Source organism: Primulina huaijiensis, chromosome 18 (assembly GCF_012295235.1).
Source record: "Primulina huaijiensis isolate GDHJ02 chromosome 18, ASM1229523v2, whole genome shotgun sequence".
Classification (NCBI taxonomy): Eukaryota; Viridiplantae; Streptophyta; class Magnoliopsida; order Lamiales; family Gesneriaceae; genus Primulina; species Primulina huaijiensis.
In genome coordinates this window covers 14,920,433-14,935,380 of record NC_133323.1, presented here as the reverse complement: position 1 = coordinate 14,935,380, position 14,948 = coordinate 14,920,433, and positions in this window count along the sequence as shown.

Below are 14,948 nucleotides of genomic sequence, written 5' to 3'. Positions count from 1 at the left end.
CTTTCCATGAACTTACTTTTAATCAACACTAAAAACATCACTCATAATTTGAAAAATGAAAAATTTATTGGAACTTAGAAATTTTATAAACACTCACACCATGTTTTACAATGAGATAGAATGATTCTCAAGCTAGCACAAATCCTCTATTTATAGGCCAAATGAGAGAAAAGGGTCAAAAATTTTATTAATGCAATGTAGTTGTAATAGTAGTATTTGTCTCCTCCAACTTCAATTCCATGTCTCTTCTTTCAATGCTTTGTTCCACGACTTTAATCAATGAATTTGACTCTGCTCAAAACAGTAAACATGTGGGGAATTATCTGTAGATGAATTTGGCCACTTGGTTTACCTCATTTGGGTAAATATTGAAATAGTTATGATTTTTTTAATATATGCTGGTCATGGTGAAAGTAAATTTGTCCTCCTTTTGATATTTTCACGATTTGATCATCTTAATCAACTTTTTAGGCAATCATATCTTCTGTAAAGTTGTAGATAATTTCTCAGGAATTCCAAACATGTTTGAATCACCTCCATTTGAGTTTTCTAGCTTGAGTTATCATTATTTTACTAACACGTAGAAAACCTGAAAATAAAACATATTTAGTAAGACATTTAAATATAAACACACAATACTAAAATAACATAATTTTATAATTTTAATGAAACTTAAATTTTAAAATATAGGTTTTAACATATAATAAATTATTAATTTTAAGTTTCATCAGTTTCCACTTGTGGAATTTACGTATAACAATAGTTATCAAGCGACAATTGGCATGGCACCATACGAGGCATTGTACGGCAGGAAATGTAGATCACCATTGAACTGGGATGAAGTCGCTGAAAGAAAGATGTTAGGACCAAAATTGGTCCAACAGACAGCTGATGTGATTGCTTTAATCTAGGATAGAATGAAGAAGGCCCAATCCAGACAAAAATTTATGCCTATATCCGAAGAAGGGCTTTGGAGTTTGAAGTTGGAGATCATGTATTTGTCAAAATTGCTCCTCTCAAAGGCATTATGAGATTTGGCAGGAAAGGAAAGCTGAGCCCAAGATTTATCGGCCCATTTGAAATTCAGGACAGAATTGGAGAAAGAGCATATCGTCTAGCCTTATCGCCGGACTTGGATAGGGTCCACAATGTATTTCACGTCTCAATGCTCAGGAAGTACATCTCGAACCCTTCCCATGTTCTCAGACATGAACCGTTGGATCTGATGCCGAACTTGACTTATCAAGAAGTACCAATCCAGATTTTAGATCGCAAGGTTAAAGTACTGAGAAATAAGGAGATCGGCATTATCAAGATTCTTTGGCGTAATCAGTTGGTTGAAGAAGCAACTTAGGAGCCATAGAAAGAAATGAAACAACGATATCCTGAGTTATTCGCACAGTAATGGCAATTTCGGGGACGAAATTTCTTAAGGAAGGGATAATTGTAACGCCAAGACATTCGTATGCATATGATGTAAGATAATGATTATGATTAAGTATGTTCATTATTCATTTTATGGTTTATTATGATGATCGCTTGGGATATGTGATGTAATGGGGATGGTTTATGGCTTCAAGTTATGATATGAATGGTAATGAATAATATAGAAGGGATAGAGAATGGATGGGTAGAATCGAAAGTTGATGTTGAGCCAAATAGATAATGGAAGTGCTGAAACGGTATTAAAACTGTGGTAGTAGTTGTGGTTTTTGACATAATGATTTTTATTTTAATCCAAATGATGTGAGGCCACTTCCATTTGAAAGATATGATATAAGACTATAACCTTAATGTTTTGAGTTTGATCAAATCATTAGGGAAGATGAGCCACAAGTGGCCCGAAGTGTATCCTGCATTTCGTCGTTCTTGCACTGACACTTGTTGGGAGATTGTGCATAACTTTTTACTAAGACATTCAAATGACATGAGGACAATTGGAGATGCAAGCCAAGACATAGAGTTACAACTTTTATGCTTACCACATTTTCTAATTATGAAGGGAAAAGGCAGTTCCGGAGCAATCTTTGGGGTATTTTTAAGTAGAGCGCGCCCGAGCGGAAAGAAATGATCGCCCGAGCGCCACTGGATCTGAAATTTTTGTTTCGGACAGTAAGGTCCGTGCAATGGCGGTAAATTATGACTGCTCGAGCGCCCTGTACAGTGGAAAAGCGTGTTTTGGGTATTTTTAGGTATAAAATCGAGTGAGACTCTCATTTTCCTTCTCTTCCTTTCTCTTCTCCATCGATTTTAAACTAGAATTCTTCATCTTCTTCTTATCCTCTCTTTTAATCAAGTAATTAATCTTCAATCCGGAGTTGGAACTTCACATTTTTAGTGAAAGGACGCTACCAAAAAAAAGGCAAAAGACAACGGTTGTAGGTCAAATAAAAACGTTGTTAAAGGCCCTGTGGTTAAAGGGTGTGCTAAAAGACAACAGTTAAAAACCGTTGTCATAGACGTCTAAAGACGACGGTGAAAAACCGTTGTCGTAGGTCTGTAAAACCGTTGTTAAAGGGCTTGTGGTTAAAGAGTTCGCTCGAAGACAACGGTTTGGAGTGTTGTCGTAGCTACAATTTATGACGGTTTTTGAAAAAACCATCGCTAAAATTAGCGACGGTTGTTTTATAAAGTTCTAGCGACGGTTTGTCATTATTTCCGTCGCTAATTTTTTCAGTAAAATTTAAAAAATTACTTTTAATAATTTAATAAATATAAAAAAAAACTTACAATCTTACTATGCTAACAATATTCCTGATCTTAAAAATTTACCATAAATTAAAGCGAAAAAATTTATCCTAAATCGAAACTAAAATCGTGTAAGAGCGAAAAATTTTAAGTGTTGTGAAGTAGTGTAGAAGAAAATGGACCGAAAACACAGATATTTATAGATAGTTTGCGACGGTTATTGGTTTAACCGTCGCTATTAGCGACAGTAATTTCATAAACCGTCGCTGTTAGCGACAGCTAAACAAACATCGTCGCTATTAGCGACGGTTATTTATCAAACTGTCGCTAATTTATAATACCGTCGCTAATTTTAAAATTACGACGATTTAGCTTAAAACCGTGGCTAAAATTAGCAACGGTTATACAAAACTATCGTAATTTTTAAATTAGCGACGGTTTGGTAAACAATTTTCGTTAAATTTAGCGACAAGTTTGCAAAACCGTTGCAAAATTTAATATTAACTACAAATTTTATAAAAAAAATTCGAAGAAACCGTTTACTTTTACCATATATAAATAATAAGAAAAAACAACGGTTTACAAAAACCGTTGTCGTAGAACTAAAAAAACCCATTGAAACACAACAGTTTAAGCAAATCGTTGTCTTTGACCCTTACCAAAACACATAGAGACAACGGTTTTTAAAAACCGTTCTCGTAGCCCAAAAAAATTCTCATAAACAACGGTTTTTAAAAACTGTTGTCGTAGATATATAAAAGACAACGGTTTTGAAACGTCTGCTTAATCGTTTTCTTAAAAAGTACTAGAATTTTTTTTTTCTCTCATAAATTCGTCCAATTACATATACATATACATAAAATACTTTTGCACCATTTTAAAATAAAACATCGAACTAGTATTTGAAAATCCAAAAGAAATAGTCAAAACATGAAATCGTTAAATGTTTTAGCAAACCTGAAAAGCAATAAATTTGAAAAGTATAGCACATACTAAACCTCTCAAAAATCTCTCAAAAGCATAACTGAATAGTCGTAAAATCTTTAACCAAAAACTTAATCTTAAATGCGGAAAGTAGAAGCACTGGTCATCGGGTTATGTGCACCTTCATTCCAGTCAGATCAACCATCAAAACCTCCAATAACTTAATCATCATAATCACCTGCATCAATCACACCTAGTGAGTCTAAAGACCCAATACACCATAATCTTGATAACAAGTACTACATATACATATCATATACAACAGTGAAAATATTTGTACTTAAAATATTGTTTTCGTGAAGATGCATAAACTTAAAACAAAAACATTTTCATATTGATGCATCAACTTTAAAAATAAACATTTCCATAAACTTTTCATAAACATTTTCGTAAACATTTTCATATCAACATATTCATATTCATATCGACATATTCATATTCATATTCATATTCGTATTCATATTCATGTGTGTTGAATTCAGATCGTGATCGTGACTCGTATTCTTAATCGTATTGGGCGATGGATCCATCTAGAGAAAACCACAGTACTGGGCGGCGGGGACACCAGCGATACTCTCACTGGTCAACTGGGCCTTGGCCAACGTATTAACATATTCGTATTCGTATCCGTATCCAAGGAAACATGATCTTCGGGCTCCCACTGGGACTATAACCCTCACGACATTTCCAACATATCAATGTATTTAGTCACAATCTCTTCACGTCTTTCAACATGTCGTATTTCCATCACTTAATAAAAACATGCATAATAATATCGTTTTATTTTGAAACCAAGCATGCAACATATCTTTTAAATATCAACGTTAAATAATAAAAATCCATAAACATTTAAAAATTATAATTAACATATTAAAATCATAAACATCCATAAATATTTTAAAATAAACATTTTAACAAATAAATTAAAACATTTAAAATAACATTTTAACATATAAAAATCCATAAACATTAAAAGTACATAATTTATCATATAAAAATTCATAAATATTTAAAATAATCATATTAAAATGTAAAACAATATTCAGAAAACTATCATGACGTTTACTAATTTTCGTGTAAAATGACCGTTTTATCCCTAGCAGCATAATTTTTCGAATTTATCCTTAGACCTCGAAACGACATCCCAAATCATTCCAAACTTAACATGTAATCTTAAAACACTCCCATAAATATTTCTTAGGCTTAAAAATTATCTTTTTGATAGATTCTCGATTCTTTTTTAAACTTAGACGTATCTTACGGTTTTGACTCATATGGACTCGAAACTTAACCAAACTTTAACCAAAGCTTCCTAACACATAACTAAGCTTTATTGAACTCAATTCAAGCCCACCAAGTCCTTGGAACATGTCCTAGTCCAAATAGGACTCTAACTCCACCTATTTTTGTTCGAACTCTTCCTATTTCGACTCTAGCCCTTTAGCCACATGTCCAGACCTTAGTTGACCCTCCTAAGACCATTACCAACCCTTAAGTAACCTGCTGGACCGAACCTAACTGCCCTAACACAAGCATCCCCTTCACCCGTGCACTAGGTCACATTGCATGACCCTCCTAAGTGCGCCTCCTGCCTATCCCTCGTTCCAGCCCTCGTGCAACCTGTCTAACCCCCTGGCTCGACCCTCACAAGACCCCTGCACGTGTCCTTAACAGCAGCTAGCAGCCGCATGCTCTAGGAAGCCCTAGCCGAAGAGTCCAAGCATACAAGGAGTCTATTTTCGTGCAAGCTAGATACCCTCCATGTCCAGCCCCTAAACCTTCATATATGGACCCTTAAACATGTGGAAAAAAGCCGTTCAATTCCTCCTACCATGGCAGCCTCTTTATGCACCATTAACAAGAGTTTTGGATCAATAAAACATGAGTTTTTGGGCCATGACATGTCAAAAACGAAAATAAAAGATGTGTATCATGTTTTTCATGCAAGGATAATTAAAAAAACATAATATGATGTGAAAGATATTTGAAAGGAAGTTAAGGCGTGCCTTTGCATTTTAAACGCACGATTTTACGTTTATAAATCGAAAAATGACGACGAGAAGACGACGGCTTGAATTTCCTAGCAATTATCAATGCTTTCCCTTCAACTTTTTATGTGTGTGCCGTGACTTGTGTGAGGGCATATTTTTGATTGTCTTGGGTGTGTGGGCGTGGTGTTGTGGTAGGGTATGGTGGGTTTTAGCTTTAAATATAGTTAATTAATCACTTGAACAAGCTTAGGCCCATTAAGGAGGTTAATTAGGCCCATTAGTGATTAATGTCTCACTGAGATCATAACCCTCACGACATTTCCAACATATCAACGTATTTAGTCACAATCTCTTCACGTCCTTCAACATATCGTATTTCCATCACTTAATAAAAACATGCATGACAATATCGTTTTATTTTGAAACCAAGCATGCAACATATCTTTTAAAAGTCAACGTTAAATAATAAAAATCCACAAACATTTAAAAATATTAACTTAACATATTAAAATCATAAAAATTTTAAAATAAACATTTTAACATATAAATTATAACATTTAAAATAACATTTTAACATATAAAAATCCATAAACATTAAAAGTACATATTTTATCATATAAAATTTCATAAATATTTAAAATAATCATATTAACATGTAAAACAATATCCAGGAAACTACCATGGCGTCTACAAATTTTCGGGTGTAAAATGACCGTTTTACCCCTAACAGCATAATTTTTCGAATTTATCCTTAGACCTCGAAACGACATCCCAAACCATTCCAAACTTAACATATAACCTTAAAACTCTCCCATAAATATTTCTTAGGCTTAAAAATTAGATTTTTGAAAGATTCTCCGATTCGTTTTTAAACTTAGACGTATCTCACGGTTTTGACTCGTATGGACTCGAAACTTAACAAAACTTTACCAAACTTTAACCAAAGCTTCCTAACACATAACTAAGCCTTATTGAACTCAATTCAAGCCCACCAAGTCCATGGAACATGTCCCTACAACAGCTGGTTTTCTGCATAGGTGTCCTAGTCCTAATAGGACTCTAACACCTCCTATTTTGGTTCGATTTCTTCCTATTTCGACTCTAGCCCTTTAGCCACATGTCTAGATGTTAGTTGACCCTCCTAAGACCATTACCAACCCTTAAGGAACCTGCTGGACCGAACCTAACAGCCCTAACACAAGCATCCCCTTCACCCTTGCACCAGGTAACATTGCGTGACCCTCCTAAGTGCGCCTCCTGCCTATCCCTCGTTCCAGCCCTCGTGCAACCTGTTTAACCCCCTGGCTCGACCCTCACAAGACCCCTGCACGTGTCATTAACAGCAGCTAGCAGCCATGCTCTAGGAAGCCCTAGCCGAAGAGTCCAACCATACAAGCAGTCTATTTTCGTGCAAGCTAGATACCCTCCATTTCCAGCCCCTAAAACTTCATATATGGACCCTTAAACATGTGGAAAAACAGCCCTTCAAGTTCTCCTACCATGGCAGCCCCTTTATGCACCATTAACAAGAGTTTTGGATCAATAAAACATTAGTTTTTTGGGCCATGACATGTCAAAAACGAAAATAAAAGATGTGTATCATGTTTTTCATGCAAGGATAATTAAATAAATATAATATGATGTGAAAGATGTTCGAAAGGAAGTTAAGGCGTGCCTTTGCGTTTTAAACGCACGATTTTACGTTGATAAATCGAAGAATGACGACGAGGAGACGACGACTTGAATTTCCTAGCAATTATCAATGCTTTCCCTTCAACTTTTGATGTGTGTGCCGTGACTTGTGTGAAGGGGAGATTTTTGATTGTCTTGGGGATGTGGGCGTGGGGTTGTGGTAGGGTATGGTAGGTTTTAGCTTTAAATATAGTTAATTAATCACTTGAACAAGCTTAGGCCCATTAAAGAAGTTAATTAGGCCCATTAGTGATTAATTAAAATATAAAAATTATTTTTTTAATAAATTTTGTGAATTTATTAGCCGGGTTGCCAAAACGTTCGTATTTTTGTTGAAAATGCAACACCGATAAAAATCACGTCCGACGTATAAAATCACCTCAAAACCTCTTATTTTCAAAAATATAAAAAAAACATCACCCATATTTTAAATAATTAAAAACAATTATATAATAAAAATATTTTCTATTTTTTCAGCCCCTAGTCTCCGTTCCTCAATCGCAACTCGAATGTCCTTTAAAAATAAATTTAAATTCAACCATGTAAAAAAATATATTTTAAACATGCAAATATGCACAACATAATTAAAACAATTAATTGAAATACACAAGGAAATTAATAACTTGTGCATGTGTTTCGCGTAAACTTTTAAATTTTCGGGGTGTTACAATCTTCCCCCCTTAAATTGAATTTCGTCCCCGAAATTCGCTTGTACTTGATAACCAAAAGTTTAGATTCAGTTCTAGTATCCCAAAAATCCACGCTTCCGCTGCACTACTCTGATAAAACTTAAGTTCTAAAATGTCCTAAATCTCCTTGATCCCAATTAAATTTACCTTCGAAATCCTCGTTTTGCAATTCGCAAATTAAAATGACCCATAATGACTTAGTGTTTTTACTATTATAACTTCGAATTTCAATTTTTCTTAAAATTCTCAATATTAAAATATGGATGACAATACTTATCGTATATTACATTCCTTATTTTATACCCAAAATATTCATCAACCTATCATATTTCAACCTTAAAATCCCAAACGCATCCGCTAACGCTTAGATTTTCAAGCCTAATATCGATTCATCCTTAAAAAAACTTGATTAACATTCCTTATAACATTATAACCAAGATATCCCAATGTTATAAATATTCTTAAAAGTCTAAATCATCGAAAATTCTTATCATTTAACCCATTCAATTATCGCTTATTGCTAAATTAGTCCTCAATTTCCTCAATAATTGCAAAAACAATTCTTAATTTCCTCAAAAATTATCAAATTGGTCTTAAATTTCGAAAATCCTACGATTAACCCGTAAGTTCTTGGCATTCTTAATTCCCTTCTACGGGTTTCTCATATCATAAATTTCGATAAATTTAAACTTATGTACCCAAAATCAATTCCTATAACTGATATTACCTTTCATCAAACTTAAAATCTCAATTTATACATTTTTTTACTTCTGAAGATAATCGCAGTCTTCAAATAATTATTACTTATGAGTAATTCCCAAAAATTAATTCGACTAGTAACCACGAATCATAAATATTTTCTTAGAAAATCTACGTGTCCCAAAAGCATTCATAATATTCACGATTAACTTATGGCCCAAAAAGTAGAACGTCAATACTAAAACCCAAAAATCAACATAGTCTAATTCCACCACAAAGCCAACATGTTTTGAAATCAAATAATTTCTTATTTCATATCATATCACGTATAAAAATTCTAAAGCATATAAATCATATATTATCATAAAGCTATTAAACATGTGAAATAAACATATAATTCATATAATTATGCAGGTAACATCATAAAATTATATAAAGCATGTAAACTTACAACTTGATGCTAGACGATTGAGCTTCCCGGCACTAATGGTGGCACAATCCTTTACTGGACCTTTTCTCTGATACCAACTGAAACGTCTGCTTAATCGTTTTCTTAAAAAGTACTAGAAATTTTTTTTCTCTCATAAATTCGGCCAACTACATATACATATACATAAAATACTTTTGCATTATTTTAAAATAAAACATCCAACTAGTATTTGAAAAAACAAAAGAAATAGTCAAAACATGAAATCGTTAAACGTTTTACCAAACATGAAAAGCAATAAATTTGAAAAGTGTAGCACATACTAAACCTCTCAAAAATCTCTCAAAAGCATAACTGAATAGTCGTAAAATCTTTAACGAAAAACATAATCTTAAATGCGGAAAGTAGAAGCGCTGGTCCTCGGGTTATGTGCACCTTCATTCCAGTCAGATCAACTATCAAAACCTCCAATAACTCAATCATCATAATCACCTGCATCAATCACACCTACTGAGTCTAAAGACTCAACACACCATAATCTTGATAACAAGTACTACATATACATATCATATACAACAGTGAAAATACTTGTACTTAAAATATCGTTTTCGTGAAGATACATAAACTTAAAACAAAAAAATTTTCATATTGATGCATCAACATTAAAAATAAACATTTACATAAACTTTTCATATCGACATTTTCGTAAAATTTTCATATCAACATTTTCGTAAACATTTTCATATCAACATATTCATATTCATATTCGTATTCATATTCATGTTTGTTGAATTCATATCGTGATCGTGACTCGTATTCTTAATCGTATTGGGCGATGGATCCATGTAGAGAAAACCACAGTACTGGGAGACGGAGACACCAGCGACACTCTCACTGGTCAACTGGGCCTTGGCCAACGTATTAATATATTCATATTCGTATTCGTATTCGTATCCGTATCCAAGAAAACATGATCGTCGGGCTCCCACTGGGACCATAACCCTCACGAAATTTCCAACATATCAACGTATTTAGTCACAATCTCTTCACGTCCTTCAACATGTCGTATTTCCATCACTTAATAAAAACATGCATAACAATATCGTTTTATTTTGAAACCAAGCATGCAAGATATCTTTTAAAAGTCAACGTTAAATAATAAAAATCGATAAACATTTAAAAATCATAACTTAACATATTAAAATCATAAAAATTTTAAAATAAACATTTTAACATATAAATTATAACATTTTAACGTATAAAAATCAATAAACATTAAAAGTACATATTTTATCATATAAAAATTCATAAATATTTAAAATAATCATATTAACATATAAAACAATATCCAGGAAACTACCATGACGTTTACTAATTTTCGGGTGTAAAATGACCGTTTTACCCCTAGCAGCATAATTTTTCGAATTTATCCTTAGACCTCGAAACGACAACCCAAATCATTCCAAACTTAACATTTAACCTTAAAACACTCCCATAAATATTTCTTAGACTTAAAAATAAGCTTTTTGATAGATTCTCCGATTCGTTTTTAAACTTAGACGTATCTCAAGGTTTTGACTCGTATGGACTCGAAACTCAACAAAACATTACCAAACTTTAACCAAAGCTTCCTAACACATAACTAAGCCTTATTGAACTCAATTCAAGCCCACCAAGTCCATGGAACATGTCCCTACAGCAGCTGGTTTTCTGTATAGGTGTCCTATTCCTAATAGGACTCTAACTCCTCCTATTTTTGTTCGAACTCTTCCTATTTCGACTCTAGCCCTTTAGCCACATGTCCAGACCTTAGTTGACCCTCCTAAGACCATTACCAACCCTTAAGGAACCTGCTGGACCGAACCTAACAGCCTTAACACAAGCATCCCCTTCACCCGTGCACTAGGTAACATTGCGCGACCCTCCTAAGTGCGCCTCCTGCCTAGCCCTCGTTCCAGCCCTCGTGCAACCTGTCTAACCCCCTGGCTGACCCTCCCAAGACCCCTGCACGTGTCCTTAACTGCAGCTAGCAGCCGCATGCTCTAGGAAGCCCTAGCCGAAGAGTCCAAGCATACAAGGAGTCTATTTTCGTGCAAGCTAGATACCCTCCATGTCCAGCCCCTAAACCTTCATATATGGACCCTTAAACATGTGGAAAAACAGTCGTTCAATTTTTCCTACCATGGCAGCCCCTTTATGCACCATTAACAAGAGTTTTGGATCAATAAAACATGAGTTTTTGGGCCATGACATGTCAAAAACGAAAATAAAAGATGTGTATCATGTTTTTCATGCAAGGATAATTAAATAAACATAATATGATGTGAAAGATATTTGAAAGGAAGTTAAGACGTGCCTTTGCGTTTTAAACGCACGATTTTACGTTGATAAATCGAAGAATGACGACGAGGAGACGACGGCTTGAATTTCCTAGCAATTATCAATGCTTTCCCTTCAACTTTTGATGTGTGTGCCGTGACTTGTGTGAAGGGCATATTTTTGATTGTCTTGGGTTTGTGGGCGTGGGGTTGTGGTAGGGTATGGGTAGGTTTTAGCTTTAAATATAGTTAATTAATCACTTAAACAAGCTTCGGCTCATTAAAGAGGTTAATTAGGCTCATTAGTGATTAATTAAAATATAAAATTATTTTGTTTAATAAAGTTTGTGTATTTATTAGCCGGGTTGCCAAAACGTTCGTATTTTTGTTGAAAATCCAACCCTGATAAAAATTACGCCCGGCGTATAAAATCATCTCAAAACCCCTTATTTTCAAAAATATAAAAAAAAGCATAACCCTTAATTTAAATAATTAAAAACATTTATATAATAAAAATATTTTCTATTTTTTTAGCCCTCGGTCTCCGTTCCTCGATCGCAACTCGAATATCCTTTAAAAATATATTTAAATGCAACCATATAGAAAAATATATTCTAAACATGCAAATATGCACAACATAATTAAGTCATGTAATTAAAACAATTAATTTAAATAACAAGGAAATTAATAACTTGTGCATGTGATTCGCGTGGATGTTTGAATTTTCGGGGCGTTACAGGTTTTAAAGAGACTGTTGTCTATGAGAGAATTTTTTTAAGCTACGACAACAGTTTTTGTTATAACCGTTGTTAAAAGTAAAAACACAATGGTTTTAATAAAAACTTTTTTCTTTGATGTGTTGTTGAATGTGTATTTTATTGTAGTGGGAGCAAAGGTAAGTGGTTTTTATTCATGTTCTTGAGTTATTGATAAATGGTGAAGTTGGGGGATGATAGTTGTGATTGATGTATTGGATTAAATGGTCATTTAAGGTTATTATTTGGGTGTTGATGGTTAGTTATTGGGTTTATTGTTGTAGGATCATCGTCAAAGGTTAGGAAACCAATTGCTCCAAGTGTTGTAAGTGGAATAATTTCTTAAATGCATCACATGATCCTATATGTATGTGTTTTGATGATTTTATGACGTTCACTCCTTTCAAATTCCATTCATGATATATATATATGTAAATATGCATATATGGTAGGGCAATATATGCATTTTTGAATGAAAGGACTTAAACTTTAAATGATGCCTCTAATGTGTTCGATAAAATGCCTGAATGAAGCTTAATATTATTGAATGATTGGATTGATAGTGATAGTAGCGGTGTTGCCTCTGGCAATTCTAAATCCGCAATGTAATTGCCAATTAACGATGAAAACATGTGCTCTCTTATAGGATGCATTTTATGCAGAGGTACATGTCCCTACTATAAGATTCATTTTTACGAAGAGGGTTAGCAATGAATGAACTATCCTATAAAAACTATCAATTCTTAAGTTAATCAATGAAAGTGAATATCATCCCTATGTATTGTGTATTATGATTCTTGACGGATGATATTAATTGATGTTTCGACGTTTATGATATGAGGAGGTTAATGTTTTCAACAAAATGAAATTGAGGCTAACTACATTTTATATTTCACAATAAAATGATATATATGTATCTTGTTAGCATTGATTCCATTTGCTGAGTTTTATACTCATTCCAGTTATGTTCCTGTGATGCAGGCAAAGGTAAGAAAGACTTATCATCCCTGAGTTGTCGAAGTGAGAGAAGAGCATATGCCAAACTTTGGAGATAGTGATTGGATGTTATTTTTGATGTGTTAAGCTTTTGGTTATTTTGGGAAACCTTGAAAATCTTGTTTTGTTTTTGAAGTAGAAATATGTGTAGATACTAGATTAACTGGTATCTGATGTTTATGAAAATCTTTTGCATGTGTTTTATGTGTTGCTTGAGGCAGGTGGCATGTTCTAATTGCAGGGAGATGCTGCCCAAATTTTTTTAAATTACACCTTTTCTCTAAATTATATTTAAAAGCTTCCGCACTGATTATGTATTTTAGTTACGAGTGTTACAAAAACACTACGGGATGAACAATAATGATAAAAGAGCACAAAGATGTGGGGCCCCGGGTACGATATCTAATACTAATAATTATAATTGTAACAAACCAAATGATCGAGTAAAATACATAATTTGTGGTTCACAAATCCACATAAACATCGTCAAAATAATTTAATTGTCTTAAATGTTTGAAATATAATTTTCAACATGCCAAAATAAAGAAATTCCAACATCATAAAATAGCTCCTAAGACCCGAGAATCCCACTCTAACTCGTATCTCCTCGCCTTGAGCTGGACTCTGGCATCCCAAGCCTCGCCTCACCTACCGTCAAGCACATGAAAACAAGAGGTATCGGACATGCCGGTGAGAATAAACCCAGTATGATACAATCAATAACATATGAGAATTAAAGTGACAAATATTTCATATTAAATTCATAAAGATGCAATATAATGCAATGCATGATCAGAAGCTGTGGGCTATCAATAAATCTCAAGATCAAGTGAATCATCTGGTCATAGGGTACCCAAGGAAAGATAATCCCCCAGCAACATCCACCGACTCATCTGCTCGAGGTGGGGTGCTGTGTTCTACAATCCCAGAACCATGGTGCGCATATAGAGAGTGTTCAGGCCATAGCAGCGACATCCGCATACACTATGCCAACTCAACTATAGCCCCATACGTCCAACAATCAATAAATCAAGGCGACCTCCGCCATATCAAATCTTAATCAACAAGTGGCTCAATATGCAATGTAATGATGCAAATCAATATCATCATTTCGATATTATAATAAACTCATCTCAAGGCTACAATCATCATCAAATCACAAGTAATTCATCGAGCCAAAGAATTTTGACTTTAAAATAAAAATGATACTTTTACCTCGTATGTTACCGACCGTAACATACCTTTCAAATATTACCAAAAGAAGATCGAAATGTATAGGTGAGAAGTCTTGAACCTTCGAAGTCTACTATAACTCAAGAACTCGGATCATTTATCAAAACAGAGCAATTTCTGTACAAAATTCATAATTAATTCAATAATACTTCGAATCAAGATCCGCAATTTTGATATTCAAGAAAACTCAAATCCCAACAATTGTGTAAAGAAGGAATCCATATCATTTCTTAACCGTAATATGACATAAAAACATTCATTGAATCATTTTGTCAAACACGTGACGTGCGTGCTAAAGAGTTAGCTCCTCTACAATTCCATTTTTTTTCCAAAATATCAATACATACAATACCATCAATCATTATATTAACAACTTTACCACAACACTCAAACCAAACAACCCATTGTTTTCAATTCAATCACTAACCCAAGGAAATAAGCTTTCTTACCTTGCTTCTAAACTCTTGAGGAGAAGA